Consider the following 20977-nt stretch of genomic DNA (forward strand, 5'->3'; position numbering starts at 1 on the left):
ACTCTGAGATGGAAGAGGTCCCCTGGGTATCAACCCACCTCAGCACTTCAAGTCACTGCAGGACCATGTCATCCTCTCCCACTGAGGCCAGACAAGACAGCCCATTATGGGGAACAGGAACCACAGACAGCAACAGATTCGGAGAGATTCAGACAGCTCCAGTTGATGAGGGACCCTCATGAAGACCAAGCTGCTGTCTGCTACATATGTCCAGAGTGGGGGGGTGTTTCCTGGGCCCAGCCCATACTTGCTATGTGCTTGGTGGTTCAATCTCTGTGAACCCCCAGGGGTCCAGGCTAATTGGCTCTGTTGGTCTTCCTGTGGAGTTTCTAACCCCTCTGAGTTCCTCAGTCCACCCAACTCTTCTACAAGACTTCCCGAGCTCCATCTAATGTTTAGCTATGGGTCTCTGCCTCTGTTTCCATTGGCATCTGGGTTGAGCCTCTCAGAGGACAGTTACAATAGGCTCCTGTTTGTAGCATAACAGTATAATTAATACATCAGGGATTGGTTCTTGACAAGTTGGGCCAGTCATTGGTTGGCCATTCCCCCAGTCTCTGCTCTATCTTTGTTTCTACACTTCTTGTAGGCAGGACAAATTTGGGGTGGAAGGTTTTGTGGGACAGTTGGTGTGCTTATCCCTCCCTTGGGAGTTCTGCCTGGCTACAGAGAGATATATCCATATCTTCAGGATCCATGTCCCTCACTGCTAGGAGTCTCAGCTAGAGTCACCCTCATAGACACCCTGGAGCCTTCCCTGTCCCTGGTCTCTGTCACAGGACATAGAGATGCACTCCTCCCCTCCCTACCCCCACTCCTGTCCAGTCAATTTTCATCTCTCCCCATCCCAGTTCCTTCCCTCCATTCACCCCCAATGTCTATTTCCCTTTCTGAGTGAGATCCAAGCATCCTCCCTTGTGTCTTCCTTGATTTTTGGTATCTTTGGGCCTGTGGATTGTAGTGCGGTTTATTCTGTACTTTGTGAATAATATCCACTTATAAGCATGTGGGGTGGTAGACCATGAAAGGAAGCATGGTAAGGTCGAGCTAGGGCTTAAAACCCGGAGACACAGAAGGGGTAGTAGGAGCTTAAACCTGCTCCTGACTCCAGGCCCCTGTCACATAGCCACAGCCTCCTATAGAGAGAACTGTGACCATCAGTCATATTAATGAGACATCCCAGGCCAAGCCAATACCCAACTCACTCCAAAACTGTATATAAGATCCTATCCAGAAGATATAAAGGTGTGTGAGAATTACTCCATCGTCTGAGAACATCTGTAACGCTGCCTGGAGAAAGACTATTAGATAACCCATCACACCAGGATTTCTGAAACCAGCCGGAGGTTATATCAGGGTCACCTCCAAACCTTTGATACCCTCATCTCTGGTAACAGATCACCCCTACCCCACAACCACAGACTTTCCTGTTGGCACAGTTAACTCACATCTTAGTACTGCAAAAAGATTCAGGAACTAAAAGTAATCTCTTCAACTAATTTTTAAACATTGTTTTTAACTTACTTTATGTGTGTATTCATGTGCACATGTGCATAGATCCTTTGGAAGAGCAGGAGAGGCACCTGCACATTTGTACACTCACACATGATACACCCATGTGCACGCACATGCAAAATAATGGGGAATTTGTTAACTTTAAGTTATTTTCATTATTGACCTTGAAATATGGTCCTAATCATAAAAGGATTTACTAACTTCCGCCCTGTGTTGGTACCATTTATCCTTGGTTCCCGGAAGGTCTGTAGAGATGGAATTATGCATCGAATCCACACCGTCTTGGGCGTTTAGCAAGGAAGCTCTTCACTTTGCAAAAGGTGTAACATCACACAGAACAGCTAAGCGATCCAAAAGGTCACGGCGGCTCTGCTAAATCCACGTCTGTCTGCCTCCACAGTCTATGCTTTTTCAGGTCACAATGCCTCCCAGGACCTCAGATCCAAGATGATTTCTTCAACTCTGCACCTACGCTCCTTGAATGAGACACTGGTACACCTGCACGCTCACTCGCCCCAGGTAAGTAGGCACCGCGTTGGGAGCACGGCTCCTGTGTGCATAGAATGCACGTGGCAAGGTTCCTTCACACGGGTTCTGTGTGAACACCACTGATACCGGGACATCCTAGGGCTCAGAGGCTACGTTCTTATGTTCATGAAGAAGGAGTAGAGCAAAGGCTCACAGGGACAGTAGAAGTAAGGTTAGTTTATTAAGAGAAGATACACTTCCGAAGGAGGAAGCAGACGAGGGCTTTATGTCATCCGATGCCAGTGGTTTGGACATGCAGAATGAAGGCTTTTTGACTTTTCTAGGAATGACCTATCTATTACCTGAAGTTCTTATATTCAACGTCACACCTTCTGAGGCTCATTAGCACCAAAAATCACTACCTAAAAGTGGTACTGTGGGACTGGAGAGATGGCTCAGTGGTTAAGAGCACTGATTGACCTTCCAGAGGTCCTGAGTTCAATTCCCAGCAACCATATGGTGGCTCACAGCCATCTCTAATGGGATCCGATGCCCTCTTCTGGTGTGTCTGAAGATAGTGACAGTGTATTCACATATATAAAATAAATGTTTTTTTTTAAAAAGTGGTAGTGTGCAAAATTGGGTAGTGTGTAAAAGTCCAAGTACCAGGTTTATTCCAGGTGCCTATAAAGGCCACAAGAAGGTATGGGATTCATCAGTTATTGTCTGATGTTATTGACTGAATTATCGACTGTAAACAGCTGCCTAATATGGGCACTGGAAACCTACTCTAAGTCCTCTGTAAGAGCGGCAAGTGCTCTGAACCACTGAGCCCAGGGGTGTGCTTCAGATACTCTGGAGTGGCTCTGCATCTGTACCAGGGGGTTTCCAGGCTTCCTTTTGACCACATGCTAATTGTTTTTCTCATGTGCTAATTCCCAGCTCAGACTGATCTCTTGTCTCACTCTCTACCACACTTGGAGGGAGTAGAGAAGCTGAGGCTCAAAAAACTAATATGGCCTCTGCAAGGACTCCATGCTCAGAGGCTGTGCCTGGAATTCATTGTAGAGAACGGAGCCTTAGGGCCGGTGTTTGTTTAGACAGCCCTGAACTGATAGAGATATCCCACAGGCCAAGAGGGCTAGTGATGGATACCCGGGTGTATAAGTCAGGGAGGGTTCTCTAGAGTCACAGAACTTATGCAATGTCTCTCTCTATTGAGGGAATTTGCTGTAGTCCAACTAACCCAACAATGGGCATCTGGATTGGCTGGTTTTGTGTCAACTTGACACAAGCTGGAGTTATCACAGAGAAAGGAACCTCAGTTGAGGAAATGCCTCCATGAGATCCAGCTGGAAGGCATTTTCTCAACTAGTGATCAAGGGGGGAGGGCCCAGCCCATTGTGGGTGGTGCCATCCCTGGGCTGGTAGACCTGGGTTCTATAAGAAAGCAGGCTGAGCAAGGCAGGGGGAGCAAGCCAGTAAGTAACATTCCCCCATGGCCTCTGCATCAGCTCCTGATTCCTGACCTGCTTGGGTTCCAGTCCTGACTTCCTTTGATGATGAATAGCAATGTGGAAGTGTAAGCTGAATAAACACTTTCCTCCCCAACTTGCTTCTTGGTCATGATCTTTTGTGCAGGAATAGAAACCCTGACTAAGCATCTAGGAATGTGAAGTTCAAGAATTTAGTAGTTGCTCAGTCAGTCCCATGAGGCTAGTTGTTTTAGCTGGTCTTCTGTAGAAGTAGGTTCCAACAGGTGTCCTAGAAAGTAAATGCAAGCAGTGAAGAAGAGAGACTCTTCCTTCTAGCAGTGTCCTTATTTAGATCTCCAGCAGAAGGTGTGACCCAGATTAAAGGTTTGTAGCCCCACACCTGGATCTGGGACTTGCTTTAACCCAGGCTGTCCTTGAACTCAGAGATCTCCTTGCCTTAGTCTCCTGGGATTAAAGGCATGTACTACCTTGCCTGGGCCTAAGCTTTTTATGGCCACTAAGCCTCAAGATCTCCATGCTGAGATTCAGGTCAGAAACTTGTGTCCTCCAGCCTCAAGATCACAGGTGAGCCCTCCATTTCTGGATTGTAGTTTATTTCAGATATAGTCAAGTTGACAACCAGGAATAGTCATTACAGAGGATGAGGGTCAGGGGAGGAGCAAAATATAAAAGGGGTGGAGGCTGATTCATAATGTCTTAACTTTCAAAATAAACATGATATAATCTGCTCTGTAACTATTTTGGCAGAATGCCGCTTTTGTATGATTTTGTATAAATCTGGCTTAGCATCCAAGCCTTTTCCTTTTCCCTTTGGCAGCCTGCCCCTGTGTCGTCTGTATAGATTTGTGTGTGGCTTGGGTGCCAATCTGCAGCATGTATGTCTGTGCCTACCTGTGTGCAGTCTGTGGGTGCCAGCGTGTGCCTGGGTACCTACTATTGTCTGCTGCCTAGTGGTGCCAAAGGGGTTCGTCCAAGAACCACTGGCATTAGCCTTCTGAAAGTGCTTCTCATAGTCCCGACACGAGGCTCTAAAATCACAGTTCTTCTCACTGTGGGGCCTGAAGAAAGCTTGGCTCAAAAACTGCATCACGAAGAAACCCAGCAAAAATATCCTTCAGGGTTCTCTTGAACAGGATTGATGGAGGGTGACTGTGGTGTTAGCTTACGGGGAGATTCTGGTAGGCTCTTCTCACAGCTTACCGGGTGCTTTCAGGGCCATGCTGCCTGTAACAGGACTGCTCCCCTCTACCACCCCAGCTCTCTGTTCCCAGATATTCCTGGCTGGTCTGTCTCTCCCCTCTTCTCACCTTCTCTGTGCTCCATCTTCTTCTCTGACCTCATGGCTCTGCTCCTGTCTGTCTGTCTGTCTGTCTGTCTGTCTGCTCTTCTACATGTCTACTCCGCCTCTACCCCTCCTCCAAGTCTTCACTCCCCTCATTCACAGCCCCCCCCCACACCAGATCCACTCTGTGGTGTAATTTCTCGGGGAGATACCTTGGCATCGCCCACCAGGTACCCTTTCTCCACAATGTATTTCATAACGTGTAGGGACACAGACCCTGTAGAAATGAGCAATGGACTGGTGACTTTCTTTCGATTGACAGCGCTGGCTTTATGTTCTCATCTATGTCAGGAGAAGGTTAAAACCACAGCGACGATACAGAAAATGGCAGTGGGGACATGGGACAGAGGCACAGCTTCCCTGGGCTGCTCCCTCAGAGACTCCACTCAGGGGAAGTCAGGATTCTGAACTTCGCAGCAGAAAAGAATTTCAGGAAAAGTCACTATGAAGCCAAGTTGTACTTTATTAGAAGAGATCTTAAAAACCCATAGATTCAAGCACTCTTATGTCTCCCCCTCTTCCTCCTCCTCCGTATCACCTACTGGGTCCAATTAGAGCTACTTCTGTAAGCAGTAATGCGGAGGCATGATGTGGTGGGAGGGGGGTAGCTTAGCAGGCCCATGCTGATGCACAGCCCGCCCCCCCAGGTACCAACCATACGACAGGGAGTATGGGAAAGAAAGGGGACAGGAAGAGAGAGAAGAGAGAGAGAGAAAGGAAGAGGCTGGTCGGGCTTGGGGAGTGCAAGGCAAATGGTCCTTTTATAGCAAGGGCTCCTACCTGACTGTTGCTAGGTAACTGTTGGGCAGAGCCTAGAAGAAAGGGTATAGGTATCTATCATAGCATGGGCAACCACTGGTCACAGCCCTGAAGAAAAGCCACCTCCCCAGACATGCTTTAAGTGCCACCAGCTCCTCAGCTAGGTGTGCAGTCATGCCCGCCTCCCTCCCAAGCATTCTGCGATGTCGACTAGCTTGCTCTTGTGCCGATGGCCATGGCTGCTATGAGTTTACAGTACAATAAGTTTGCTTTGTCTAGAAGCCAACATTTCACATCACTCCTCCCGCTCTTTCTGCCTCCTGAGCTCTGGTGACATTAATCTAAGTGTTCTGCTTAGGGATAAGCACTCCTCCACAGTTGACTCATTCTTAGTCCTTCGACTAGGTATGAGTCTCTGCGCTGACTGACCCACTACAAAAAGAGCTTCTCTGACCAAGGTAGAACCTCCCTGCTACAAACATTAAGTGATCAGAAGGCTGTTTGACAATGGGTCCATATAGCCAAAACAACCACAGCATCCTCTATGTTAGGACCTCTGTCTTAGTCAATGCTCTGTTTCTGTGAAGGAGCGCCGTGACCACAGCAACTCTTATAAAAGAAAGCATTTGATTGGGCGCAGGCAGACATGGTGCTGGAGCGGCTGAGAGGTCTACATCTGGATTCGAAGCTAGCAGGAAGAGACACTGGGTATCCCAGTGACTCACTTCTTCCAACAAAGCCTAACCACTCTAACAATGCCACATTTTCTAGTCTCTGCCACTCCCTAATGCTAAGTACTACCACTCCCTGATGACCAAAATACGACCATATGAGGCCATTCCTAGTCAAACTACCACAACCTTAGCTTTGGGGATTAGGTCAGGCTTACAGAGCCTGGCAACAGTTCTGTCCCATGACTAGTTTCAACCAAAAACTGGTTACTTACCTTCATAATAGTCATGGTCTAGTGGGCAAACCCGGCCTTGTAGCGTGCAGGGGCCTGTGTCTATTGATAACTTTTGTTTCCCATTATCCTACATGGTGTCTCTCAGCACTATGGAAGCTAGTCAGCAGGGAGGAAGTTTTTAGGGCAGTCCAGCTTGGCTTTTCTATTCCCTGCCACTCTGAAGTGCTCTGTGTCTTCAGCAATACGGTCTTATCATCTGAAAACTTATCTGTTTGGTTTTGCTTCTGACTTTTTTCCCCCTTCTCTATGAATAAACAGACCAGTTTGGATTTTTTTTTCATGAAAGGGATGACTGTTTTTTGTTGTTGTTGTTTTGGTTTTTTTTTTTTTTTTTTTGCATTAATATAGCAAAAGGCTTTAGCTCACTTAATTAGTTGAATTCAGTAATGTACTTAAAGCTGGGACTATATATAGCCAAGGGATTGTTTTTGTGTGACAGGACCTGACCCCAACAATGCACACACCACCCCCACCTAAACAATACACGACTTTAGTACTTTGGACTCAATTCAAAATTTATTCATGCCATGCTCCACCCAGTTTCCTGAAATTTATGAGCAAACTAATATTCTGCCAGCTACAGTCTCAGGACTGGGGCGATGGCAATCAGTGGTTGAGAGTATTTGCTACTCCTCGCGCGCACACACACCTTATAATTTCTTAAAAACAGCTTTTAAAAAGCCACATTAACCTCTCAGGAGCAGTTTCCAAGGGACTAACTCTGCAGCGCTGACCTCAAGTCCTGCCTAGTTCACAACACCTCATCACATGAAGAAGAAAGGGCATGAGGAGGACAATTCCCACCGGGGAGGACGGCGAAAGTACTCAGTGTTAGGAGTCCAGGTATGCAAGCCACAGGCGTGGCTAGCACCAGCAATCCCAGCACTCGGGACAATTAGCTCAAGGTCATCCTCAGCAACACAGAGGTTGTGACAACAGTCTGAACTGCATGAGACCCCCAACCACTCCCGCCTGCCCCTTCAAAGAATGTAGATGTGCAAATAGTACACACTCATTAAGCACACTCATACACAGCGACGTGTACATGGCCGTTAGAGTCACATTTTTCTCAGGACAACAGTTTCTCTCTCCTGCATAGTCTTTATGGATGTAGCTGGGGGGAAAGCGAAGCAAAGGAAGAAGCAGTAGCAGACACAGAAGTTCAGTCAGGGTTGTTTGGCAAGTCTGGTGAGCTTTGGAAAGGCAAAGCTACCTTCTGTGAAACCGCAGACTTGACAGCTCTCAGAGACTTCCTGGGTCGAGCCCTGGAGTCTCCAGAAACTTAAAGGGAAACAAAAAATCAAAACCTTTGTTTTGGTTATGCTCAGAGCAAGGGTGGTGCTTTCCTTCTGTCAAATTGTTGGCCTGTTTCCTTTTGAAAAAGGGAAGTTCTTCGCCCCAAAGCCTGAACTTGAATAATACTGACTCCACCACTCTCTCTCTCTGTCTCTAGGTTTGCTTCAGCAGAGGCATGGGTACTTAGTCTGACTAGGGGAGGTATGGGTAGTTAGTCTGACTAGGGGAGGCATGGGTAGTTAGTCTGACTAGGGGAGGCATGGGTACTTAGTCTGACTAGGGGAGGTATGGGTAGTCAGTCTGACTAGGGGAGGCATGGGTAGTTAGTCTGACTAGGGGAGGCATGGGTAGTTAGTCTGACTAGGGGAGGCATGGGTACTTAGTCTGACTAGGGGAGGTATGGGTAGTCAGTCTGACTAGGGGAGGTATGGGTACTTAGTCTGACTAGGGGAGGCATGGGTACTTAGTCTGACTAGGGGAGGTATGGGTAGTTAGTCTGACTAGGGGAGGTATGGGTAGTCAGTCTGACTAGGGGAGGCATGGGTAGTCAGTCTGACTAGGGGAGGCATGGGTAGTTAGTCTGACTTCAGGCTCCAGCACCGGGATTAAGGCTCTATTCTGATATGTAAGTGGCTTGAACCTCCTGTTTCCTTTCCTTCCTTATTTCAAGTTCACCTCTCTAGAAGTTTTCTTCAGTGGAGAAAGCCCCAAATAGCTGCTGCTGCTCAGCCCAAACCTACCTTCTGTAGTGGGAAGTGTCAGGGCAGAGAACCCTGTTCCTCCGCCAGGGGCAGGAATCAGCTGGACTGAGAAAAAAGGTACCCCCTTTCTCTTCCCACCACAGCCACTGGAGACTAAAATGGTCTTCACTGGCTGGAGAGGTGGCTCAGTGGTTAAGAGCACTGACTGCTCTTCCACAGGTCCTGCCTTTGATCATATGGTTTCTGGAAAGAAGACATGCAACTTGTACTATTTACAATAAGCCTTAATCAGCACTGGAGCAAATATCTACCCTTTATGATATTAAAATCTGTTTCCTGCTGATAACCCCAATTTATTGCATACGATGTTTCATCTGGGCTGCTCTTAACTCCAATTGGCCCGCCCTCAGGGCCACATTTCCATGGCTCATCCAACCCATGGAATCTTTCTCCTCTCTTCCCTTCATCTCTCTTCCCTGCCTCTGACCCCAGGCTGGGAACACCAAGCCCGCCCAGCTTTAAGTTGTATGCGTCCTTATTCACCCATCAGAAATTACTTGGGGGCAAGGTCACACAGCACCACTTGGGTCTATGTGCGAACTCTCTCATCTCTGGGGGCAACCAGGTTGTGGGGGCCCACACCTAGCAACGGACCAAATCTCAACATAACTTAATAAACAGAAAGCAGTAGACTGAGCTTTTATGCTGTTCTCTTTTTTTAAAATACAGTTCTTTTTGTCAGTGTTTCTTTTGACAAATACAGAATAATTTTTTTTTCTTATGCTTAGACTTAAATTCTTTTTTCCCCTTTTCTTTTGCTCTTATTGTTTGCAGGGTGGTTGATCTGACTTGAGTCAGGGTCTCATTACATTAGCCCAGGCTAGCCTCCTTGCCTCCATTTTCCAGTCTCTGGGGTTATGGGTATTTATCTCATCATAGGAAACATTGTTTCTTTTCCTTTTCTTCTGCTTCCCCTTCTCCTCCCCTGTCTCCTTTCAGTAGGGACAAAAAGATGGTAGAAGAAAATAGATGAGTCGGAGGAGAAAATGCCAGACAAACACATGCTGACAACATGTCTAAGCATTTCTAGAATATTCTTAGGCTGAGGCAAGTAAACAGAAACACATCCATCCAGGTGTGCCTCAGTCAGCCAGCATGATCTGCCTTGGGCATTTCCAGTTTAGTCTAAGAAGAGTCCTATCCAACCAAGAAAAGCTAGCAAGGGTTCCCAGAGCTGACCTTAGCAGGCCTTTCTGATGGTCACAAACAGCAGGCTCTCAGGAGAGCTGTTTTCCATGGGTTATGCCTACAAGTGCGTGTGTGAGTGCTGACTTCCAACTGTGAGCCTCTTCCCAGAACTGGACTGGTTTCCTGGAAGCCTTAAGTTTCAGTTTCAGCTTTGTAGACTTTCCAAGTCGCCCAGAATACACTGGCATTGCACTAAGGACAGAAAGTTGCTTCCCCTTGGAGGCATTGAACCCAGGCCTAGTCCAGATCTGAGTTCTGTATCTCCTGCTCCCGGTGTCTTCTGTCTTCTGTCCTGAGAGTCAGAATCTTTGCTTGCCCTGAGAAGTAGTCATCTCATGAATATCTCCCTGGGTCTATCTATGGATACATGTGTAAGTGAGTATCTGAGTGTGTCTGTCCATGTGTAACTGAGTGTGTCTGTCCATGTGTGACAGAATCTATCAGTCTCTAACAAAGGTCTTTGCTTTCTCACAGTGTAAAGAATCATACCAGGAAAGTAATAGGTCACAGAGTTTTACAAGGGATTAAATCACTGGCTCCAACTGATCTGATCTGTCCCAGACAACAGACATCATTGTTCATCAACCAACGTCCTTAAATGCCTCGATCAAGCTTTATGGTAGATTTTAGAAAGTTGCTTTCAACCTCTGTATTTGCAGCTTTCAGCGAACAATACATAAGCAGTATGTGGGTGGGGATCATAAAAGTACATAATTTAAAATTACAGTTACACATTAGTTTAGGTTGTAAAAGTTGACTCTGGAGAATCGAGCAAGTAAGGTTGACTGATACCTTGTTTCCTTAAAAGCAGATCAAAGGAACTGGCTGAGAACACAGCAGGATAGGGCTCTGATGTTTTAAGTGGCCACAGGTTAGTAGCAGTAAGGTCCAGGAAAGGTTCCAGACTCAGAAGAGGTGCTTTCATCACAGTGCATCACCAGATCTCCTTCCCAACGGGATGAGGACATTAGAGCAGGAAGCACCCCACTCTCATGCCCTACGCTCAGAAAATGAGGACAAGAGCCAGACCGTGCTTCAGGTGCCTGAGTGGCCAACATCAGACTTCAGGTTAAGCCCTGGAACTGCATAAATGACGCATGGTGACACATGACTGTAAGCCCTCTTGACTCTGAGAGATGGGTGTGCTGCCTGAGCCATTTGGATGTAAATGTTAAGTAAGATCCCACTGCCTTTTTGTCTTCATTTTGTGGAGATCTTCCTGCCTCAGCCTTCCAGGTACTGGGAGTACAGGCTTGTGTCACCACGCCCAGCTCCTCCATGATTATTGGATTAAAGTTGACAGTCGTATTTGAAACACTCTGGAAGTCAGTTACAGTGAAACGATCATCCATCAACAACAAAAATCATCCAAAAGAAACCAGTGAGATGGCATTGTGTGTAAAATACTCACTGCCAAGCTCGAAGACCTGAGTTCAAATCCTGGAATGCAAACAGTGGAAAGACTTCCACAAGCTGTCCTCTGACTTCAGGCTGTTATGTGGTTGTTGAATTTATAATTCAATGTAAAATTTCATGTGTGTTAAAAGACAACTGGTATGTCAAATTTTCTTTTTCTCTCTCTCCTTCTTTTTTTTTTTTTTTTTTTTTTTTTTTTTTTTTTTTTTTTTGCTTAGAATGAAACCAAAATTAGTAAGAAGGTAGGGATTAACTTTACACACCTGGGCTGAATTTCGGGCATGATGCGCAGATGTGGTCAGAAGCCATTCAAATTTTCTCCATTCTTGACCATCTTCCAAGTCTTTCCCCTGTTCCATCTAGATAAAATGCCACACACAGAGAAACTACAGACTCTGATATAAGCTAAGGGAATTTTTTTTTTTTTTTGGTCATGGTTAAGTTCGTTGAGGACTCTAGAAAAATCAATTTCATACAGTAACTCACAAGGCACCCTGGTCCACAGGCAGGAGGCAGAGAGAGCTAGCTGGGACTGTGGGACTGGCTTAGGCTTTTGAAACCTCAAGCCCCACCCCTAGTGATGTACCTCCCCCAACAAGGTCACACCTCCTCATTTTTCCCAAACACTTCCTCCAACCAGGAATCAAGCATTCAAATGTATTAGCCTATGGGAGCTAGTCTTACTCAAACCTACACCCTGCCTCAATAAAAAGAAATAATCATAAAAACAGTAAGTATAGTAATAAAGCTAGTTCATGTTGAGAGTAGCTCTTGCTTAAAACATGGAAGCAGTAGCATTTGGATTGTTTTCAAATGTTTGAGAATTTGCATATGCATAATGAGGCACCTTTGGGGCCTAGGTCCAAATGTGAACTCTGTTTATCTGGTCATTTGTATCACACACACAATCTGATGGAGAGTCTGTTTAGACTTTTTGGCAACTGTATTAGCTGCTGCCCATTATGTCAGATCAGGTCTGGGACCTCCCACTTGTAACATAACGTCAGTGCTCAAACAGTTTCAGGATATGGAATAGTTAGGATTTCAGAGTTTTGGATTAGGGACTTTCAATCCAAATTATAGTAATTTTGTCTATAACTTCATACTTTTTTTTGGGGGGGAGGTGGAGGTCATAACTTTAGAAATAACTGGACCAGCACTCAGGGAGTCATGTGGCCCACTTTTACCTTGTGCCTTCCCACTTACATTAACCTAACCAACACAGCACACAATCCTTTACTCCTGACCAGAGGCTAAGTCGTCCCTCACAGGCGTGAGTTTCTAGATCATGTCAAGATGACAGGTAAGACTAGTTATCCATCACACAATGTTCCAAACAAGATACCCTCTGCATAGTTAGCATTTTCAAACAAAAGGTCACAGGTGTACGTCTAGCCTTGCTGTAGGTTGAATTTAGTGTTTTGTCTATGAACCTGGAAACTTCATGGTTAATGGTTTGGGGTAGCCTTTGTTGACCTGTGTGTTCTAGTTGCTATGGGTTGGTAGAGGGGCCTTTATCATGTCTGTTTTTATAAACAACAAATATTGGGCTTTGACTTGGCTGTGTTTTTGTTTTAAGACATAATCTATTTCCAGTCTGACCTGGAGAACTCAAGATGACCTTCCACCTCTACCTGTGGAGGGTTACAGGTATGTGCCAAGGCTACATGTATGTACCACTGTCCTTGCTAGCACAGGGCTAGTTTGTGCTGTCGATCTTGTCCTCAGATTAGCATCTTGAGGGTTTAATTTGGTTTTGTTTGCAATTTTCCTGACCCTGTAGTGAGGTCACTGGATATGGTCCCAGAGGTCTGAAGGGGTAGCAAAGAGCGCAGAAGCTGTTGGCAGCAGCTGTGTGGATGGATGTGTCGCAATGAGTTTGTCCGTTAGGGTGCTGAGTCTTATCCTTCATGGGTCATGATTTGGCCATACAAAGAACAGAGAGAACTGTCATTCAGCAGACCAAGGTTTGGGTTGTTCTATCAGTGAACCAGACTATGTCCACAGGAAATCTCCTTTGGGAGAGGCCTTCAATTTTTGGTAGTAGTTGTGTGTAGTAGTAGTAAGGGACCTTCTAGAGTTTCTGGGAACTAAGTGCTCACTAACTCATGAAGGCGTGTGACACTCTGGAGCCTCACGTAGGCATGGTCCTGTGTATTCTTTCTATTTAATAATAGAAGTCGATTTAATGACAGTTTGCATTGGCCGAGATGAAAAGAGGTAGATAGGTCTCCACAGCACTGAGAACTCACAGGTGGTATTTTCTATCCCTGTTTAGTATCCACTGACTGGCCAATCACTGCTGTGTAAAGACAGGCATTTGGTTAGTGCTAACCAGGAATGGTGCTCAGCCAGGGCCAGCAGTGCCCTCCTCTTTTATCATCCCCAGTTGGTATAGGCACGTGTTGTCCAGGTTTTTTTACCTTAGAAGAACCAAGGAAGGCTGTGGATGCAGCTCAGCTGGTACAGTGTTTGCCTCCCAGATACAAAGCCCTCGTTCTATCCCAGCATGGCTCAAAATCAGGGACTGTGGCACACGCTTGGTTGCATATTGATTTGACCCTGCCTGGGCTATGTGATGAGACATTGTCTCAAAAGTAAATGAATAGAATTGAGGACCTTCAAGAATCTCACAGGCAGGATTTATATCTTTTCCCGTTTTTTTTTTTTTTTTGGGGGGGGGGCGGTGGTGGGGTGGGGCTGAGTAGGGTTGAGACAAGGGCTCACAGGGCCAGAGCCAGCTTTGAACTCGTGATGTCTTGGAGGACACCTGACACGTCTACTGTCGCCTCCCAAGAGGTGTGGATTACATGTGAGTGTCAGCACACAGCTGTGGCCCTCTTCCTCTGTAGTCTCATTTAGGGGCTGTGGGTGGAGCAGATGGAGAAGGAAATGCCCAGCAGTAGAACACGCCAAGTTCAGTGGCTGTCACTGGTTATCTTGCTTTTGGTTTAGAGCCTAGGAACCTATGGATCATGGAATTTTCCTTAAGCTTGCTTGGTTTGTTACAGCATACTCTGACCTAAATTGTTCCTTTCAAAAAGTTATTTGTTGAGCTGACTTTTATCAGAATTAATGATCTACCTAGTTGAGGTCATAGCCTGGAACACATTGTCCCTCAAATGAAATGTTTTTTTTTTTTATCTGATCACTGCCAATCACGGTGATATTATTTATGGAATTCAGACCAGGGACCTATGTTGGGAGCTCATTCTTCTGCTGGTCCAACCGCATGAAAGTTGTCTCATTACTACCAAGCCACATGAAGGCATTATTAGTCGTGGCCAATTTTCCTTGAGGAAACAAAGAATGTAGCATTGACTGGTGTTAGTGGCAATCTGCCAAGCACTGTTCTGTTTGTAGACACATCTGAAACGCCTGGCTCCAGAGGTGCTGTGGAACAGAGCTGCTGCTGGTTTGTTGTGGCTTTCACATCCTGGACACACCCCTTAGAGAGCGGGTTTTTCAAACTGGAAAGTGGAAAGTACTGGAGAGATGGCCCAGTGTTAAGAATACCTGCATCTCTTTCGGAGGATCAGACAGATTCTTACATTGGTTGGCTACAACTGCCATTAACTCCAGTCCCAGGGGATTACGGATACCTTCTTCTGGCCTCCATGGGCATACATACATACAAACATGTACCCACACAATGCACACAAATAAACACACACATATGTATATATAATATATGATATATACCATACACACATACATATGTATATGTGTATTCTATTTCCCACTTTGTGTTTATATGAACAAAACTGGGAAATAGTGGGTCACAAGATCCCAGCCTCCCTGGCTTTATAAAACAGTTACGGTCTTTTGTGCTAGTATAATGTGGTATAATATCAGTTTGGGCCATTTCCTGTGTCACAGGCTGCCCTTGATGACCTTCCCAACAGAGCCACATCTAGGATGAACCAGGACTAGTGGTTTGTACTACGTACGGGAGACACTCATAATCTCTACATCATCACTGCTACAAGTGCCGAAGGACTTGGTTCCATGAGATGTCAGCATGGATTCTGAATTTCAGAGGCTCCTCTGACATTTGACCCACAGGACAGCCATTTGAGCACCTGTGCCCAAGACATATACAAAAATGTGCATGCCATATTTCTCATTTCTATTTATGTGTAGGCAATTGGTCCCCAGTAGGGGTCTAGACCTCATCATCTACCCCTAGCCTGTCTTCTTAAAATAGGGTAGGTGCATGTCACAGTGGTGGCCTTTCTCTGGCAGTGGCTTGAATCCATGGGAGGTCTGTGTGCCTGTGGCATGAATCCCCTGAAGCTGCTGGCGGGCATGTGGAGATCAGAGGCCCATCCATCATCAGGATGATCCCAGACAAGGGACCTCCCTGCTACTTTAGTGCATCTAACGAAGCATCTCCCCTTAACTGTGAGGGTGGCTCCTTCGCCCAGTTGAGGACCTCGATTATGGGAAAATATTAACATCCCATTGTGGACCCCTGAGTAATCACCAGGCCCTCAAGCTTGTGTGATAATCATTTTAGCAATCGAACCATCTCTCTAGCCATCCTCCCTGTCTTTCTAAAAATCATTTTCATTTCATAGGTGCATGCATGTCTGTGTGCCCCGAGCTTGCTGAGTGCCAGCAGAAGTCAGAAGAGAACACTTGATCATCTGCAACTGGGGTTACAGTTGGTTGGAGGCCACCACGTAGGGTTTAGGAATTGAACCTGGGTCCTCTGGAAGACTAGCCAGCATTCATTCTTAACTGATTAGCCATGGCCCTAGTCTCTCTCTCTCTCTCTCTCTCTCTCTCTCTCTCTCTCTCTCTCTCACACACACACACACACACACACACACACACACACTTTTAAGTGAGACAAGATTGTATACTATGCTGGCCTTGAACTTGATTTATAGCCAAGAATGACCTTGAACTTTTGAACCTCCTGTCTCTACCTAAGTGCTGGGGTAACAGGCATGAGCTCCCATGTCTGTTTTGTGTAGTGATGAGAATCGTACTTAGAGCTTTGGGACTGTTAGCCACACATGCTACACCACCTGAGTCACACCACCAACCCTTTGGTCTTGCTTTCCAGCAGAGATAATAAATGAGAAGGTTTTTCTCTACACCGGGGAAACTTTTAAACGAAATAGGGGCTTGCCATTCTTATTCCAAGAATGTCCCCCACTTTAACATTCTCCAGAGTAGAAAAAATGACCACCTTCTGTGAAAAAGAGGAAGACTCTTTTTCATCTGGATTTTGTCAGGGGAAAGAATCACCTAAGGTACTCTTAAGCCCAGATTCGGATTTCCCAGAATGCTTTGTGAAGACAGCGTCCATTTTTCTCAGTCCGACAGTGTTAGTTCATCGATCTCAGCCCTGCCCCTCCGGTGAAGTTCTTAGAATCTCTGAGTTTTAATTTCCCAGAGAGACGGAGAGACTCCAGTGGCAGAATGCTTGAGGTTAGGTTTAAAGACAAAATGTGCTTTGCATAAGGTTTATCAAGGTTACTGTGAAGGGAAAGCTAATGGCTGGAATGGCTCTTATGGAAGCTGTCTGCGGATCCTGGTTAGATAGTAGGGAAGGTGGGTAGTTATAATTTCCATCTCGGCTGTAATTGCCTCCACGGTCACACACATCAGGCTGGCTTCGAGGCTGCCTCCTGTCACTGGACTAGCAGCTCCTTGCTTCCCCGCACAGGACAGCTCGCTCAAACACTGTCTTCTGTTGGAGAGTGTGTTTCACATTTAAATGCACCTGCAGTTTTGTTTGCATTTCTGAGACTCCACTCAGATCCAAAGGTGACCGGGAGAAAGGCATTAACAGGCCGCGGTTTCATAATCAGCTCAACACTTCTGTTCTCTTATCTCCCAATAGCACAAGAGGTGACCCCAGTGGAGATGCAAAGCAGAGGCATAAGTCATTACTGGGGGCACTGGTGATAAACGCTTCCCCATTTTAATTCTGGAACTTTCCACCAGCCAGGCTGGGAGAAGGCAAAAAGATTTCTGACCATGAAAACATCCATGATTCATCCCACTGACAGCATGCGACCCCGTGAGGTCCTCTGGAGAGGGCAGGAGGTCCGAATCTTGACACTCAGTTTTCTAGTTGCAGCTTTACCCTTTCCCAGACAGTTCCTCTAGATCCTCAACCTTTCAAAATGTGGGGGGGGGGGGGGCGGGGGCGGGGGGGAGTGAAAAGACGCCTGAGTTCTGGGGATTTGCTGGTCAGCCAGTCTAGTCACATTACCGAGTTCCATGTTGAGTGAGAGGCCTTTCCCAATTTGTCCTTGATACCTGATGAAGCAAATACAGTTTCATTTATTCCAATCTTAATTACTAAATTTATTTATGTGCACACGTGCATGTGTGTGTATACACTAGAGCACACATCAAGGTCATAGAACAACTTTCAGGAGTCGGTTATTCACCATATGGATTGTGAGAATTTAACTGAGTTGGCAAATGCCTTTACACAGTGAACCACATCAGCACCCCCAGGTGCCTCAACTACTAACAGTAAGTCTCAGAAAACGCTCTCTGCACATCAAGAGTAAAGCCTGCATATGTGTGCATTGCAGAAGAGCAACTACGGGTTAAAGAGCTCAGCGGGGTTTAAGGAGGCAGTGGGGCCTCGCTGGAGGCAGGAGCACGGCCGATCAGATGGAAAGACAGCACCTCGGTGCTTAAATGAACTGTTTTGTTTGACTTTGTTTTTTTTTTTTGTTTGTTTGTTTTGTTTGTTTTGTTTTTTTTTGTTTGTTTGTTTTTTTTTTTTTTTTGGTAACAAGTTACCTATAAGCTGTGTGTGGGGGTTATACTTTTTAAATATTTTAAGTTACCTATAAGGTGTGTGTAGGGGTTTTTTCTTTTTTAATATTTTAATTAAAAATAAATCATGTCTATATGTGTGTTATTTTGTTTGTGGGTATGAGTGCAGACCCACTTGAAGGCCAGAAGAGGGTGCTGGGTCTCTGGAGCTGGAGTTATAGGGTGTTGAGCTAATTTCAGAGCCATCTCTCTAGCCCCAGCAACTTTATTTTAAAATGTTAATACGTTTTCAATTTTGCACTTATTTTTATATGTCAATTAGAATGTGTGACGAGGTACCCTGATTTGTAAAATACTTTCAAGGGTTCTAGAGTTCAAGAAGCAGAATAATTTGCTTTTATTTATTTAATTTTTATTTTTGAGACAGTTTTTTTTTTTTTTTTTTAACTGTGTATCTCTGGTTGTCCTGAAACTCATTCTATAAACCAGGATGGCCTCAAATTCACAGAGATGTGCCTGCCTCTGCCTCCTGAGTGCTGGGATTTGAGGTGTGCGCCGCCACACCACTGACCACTGAGTGGTCCTCTCCACGGACACTTCATGTTCCATGCTCTTAGTCACTGAGTCATCTCTCCCACCACTGCTTCCTCGAAAAAAGATTTTATTTTTATTTTTATCCATGTGTATAGGTGTGTGTGTGTGTGTGTGTGTGTGTGTGTGAGAGAGAGAGAGAGAGAGAGTCTGTGAGTGTACACATGCGGGCTGCAAGGCATTTTAGCATCCTGGGCAGATAAAGTAATGGTAGAGAAGAGGGACACCAGGGAACAGTGGGGACATCTATGTGGCTCTGAGGCCCAAGTGGATGCTTGATGTCTGCTCCGAGTTTTCATATTTGCTAGTGCTGTTAGCCCTGGCAGCCTCACAGATTTGTTAGCCTGTGTTTGTTTCTTCTTAACTTGTTTTTTTCCTGCATTGTGGATTACAGCGGATGGGCCAAGGCCAAACCTGTCTTCTCCACTATCAACAGGAAATACAACACAAGGGCTGACCTCGGAAAAGCCTGCAGAGCAGGAAGCAGAGCTCTTTGTCAGCAGAGCCTCCAGCACACTCACCCAGGGGCACTTGGACTCACTGGGCTGCTTAACTGAAATTGAAATCTCAAATTTCAAAAACTACCCAAGCTCCTTTTTTACCTTCTAAAAATAACCAACTGAAGCCTTTCAAAATCACATAAGCTAATCCCGTCTTAAGCAATTGCGGTACAGTAGGGTAAAGAAAAATGAGATTGTATTGTTTTTGTAGAAAAATTTGGATGGATCTGGAATTTTATTATGTTTTAGAAAATAAGCCCTTCAGAAAATAAATACTAAATTTTCTCTCATATAGGATGGACACACACACACACACACAGAGAGAGAGAGACAGAGAGAGAGAGAGAGAGAGAGAGAGAGAGACAGAGACAGAGACAGAGACACACACAGAGAGACAGACAGACAGACAGATACAGACACACACAGAGACAGAGAGACAGACACACATACAGAGAGAGAGAGAATGAGAGAGACAGAGACAGAGACAGAGAGAGAGAGAGAAAGAGAGAGAGGGAGAGAGAGAGAGACAGACAGACAGAGACAGAGAGAGAGAGAGCGCGCGAGCAAGCATGAAACTTTAAAGGGAACGCTGGGAAAAGGGATCCGTGAGAAGTCCCAGTGGGACCAGACAGGGCCATAGTGGGTGGGGCTGACTACGTCAAAGCTTGTGACTTACTCTCTCTCTCATTACCCTAACCTAGACCCAGGCGCCTACTCTCTCCCACCCTGCCCACTGTGGCAGCCTCCTAACTCATCTCTGCTCAAACATCATGCCGGGGCCCCAGGTTTCACATTCATAAAACAATAACAAGGGCACGAGAACCAATTATCAAATCACCTAAGATCCTCCGAGGGTTTTGCATGAAGGTAGCAGGTGTAGGTTCCTCACATCTGGCCCCTGCCTGCTCATTATCTTCCCTCTACTTCAGAGCTTGGGCCCTGCTGTGCGTCCGTGCTGCCTAGCTCACCGACCTTAGGGCCTTCACCGACCATGGCTCCTCTTCTTGGCAGGCTGCTCCTGAGATATTTGCACACTGGGCATCTTCATTCCATTCCAGCTTCTTCCCTCCAACTTGGTATGACTTCAGTCGCAATCCTGGCTCAGTGCTGTCACTCTTGGTCATTACTTAATCCAGCCAGTGCACCCCAAGGGCAGACAGGCAGGCAATCCAAGAGGGACGACAAGAGAGGCAAGGAGCTCCTGGTGGTGGCTCATTGCCTGGTTGTCTTTCTCTTACTCGTCAAAGGGAACAGAATGGCAGAATTCTGTCGTGGCTTGACTCCAAGCAGTAATACGACTGAGGTATTGGAACTCTTGGGGGAGGAAGTAAAGTATATCTCAATGTTCAGAATCCCGTGGAGGCCTCTAGCTAACTCTGGTGGTTCCATTTCTCTCAACACAGGAAGCAGATCTGAGCTGCAGTAATGGCTTCACAGTTAAGAGAGCTGGCTGATCTTCCAGAGGACCAGCGCTTGGTTCCCAGCAGCTCCATCCGATGGCTAACAAGCGCCTATGAATACACATACAAGTGGCATATGCTCACACAGTTACACAGGCAATAAAAATGTCTTAAAAGTCTTAAAGAAGATCCGAGTAGATTGTTTTCTAATGAATCACCGCTTATATTCGAATGGTTTTCTTATTTTAATATGTACATGTCCTTAATACAGCAAAGCATGTGCATATGGGAATTATTTTGTCTAATGAGTCCATGCTGTCATTTTTTTTTAACCGAAAGAAGAAAAGTTGTGGTAAACAACGCAAGTCTGAGTTGTCCTTGTGTAGTTCAGTGGATTTAACCACACTGGCGCTGGGTGCAGCCAGTCTTCAGGCTTCGATCCTGAAGGGTGTGCAGCAGACTCTTCAGACAGCTCCCGTCTCCTCCCTCCCTGAGCTCCTGGCAGCCTCTGCCTATACACTGGAT

The 20977-nt window shown here is 45.9% G+C and overlaps 1 long non-coding RNA gene across 1 annotated transcript; it reads left to right on the plus strand.

Annotated features, from left to right (window-relative positions):
- The first annotated feature begins 10032 nt into the window (after positions 1–10032).
- Positions 10033–20623, plus strand: LOC308430409. Its single transcript, XR_013975348.1, has 3 exons — positions 10033–10167; positions 12788–12858; positions 20456–20623. It is a non-coding gene; the product is annotated as an uncharacterized lncRNA (long non-coding RNA).
- Positions 20624–20977: the final 354 nt, after the last annotated feature.

Source organism: Micromys minutus (assembly GCF_963924665.1).
Source record: "Micromys minutus genome assembly, chromosome: 15".
Lineage (NCBI taxonomy): Eukaryota > Metazoa > Chordata > Mammalia > Rodentia > Muridae > Micromys > Micromys minutus.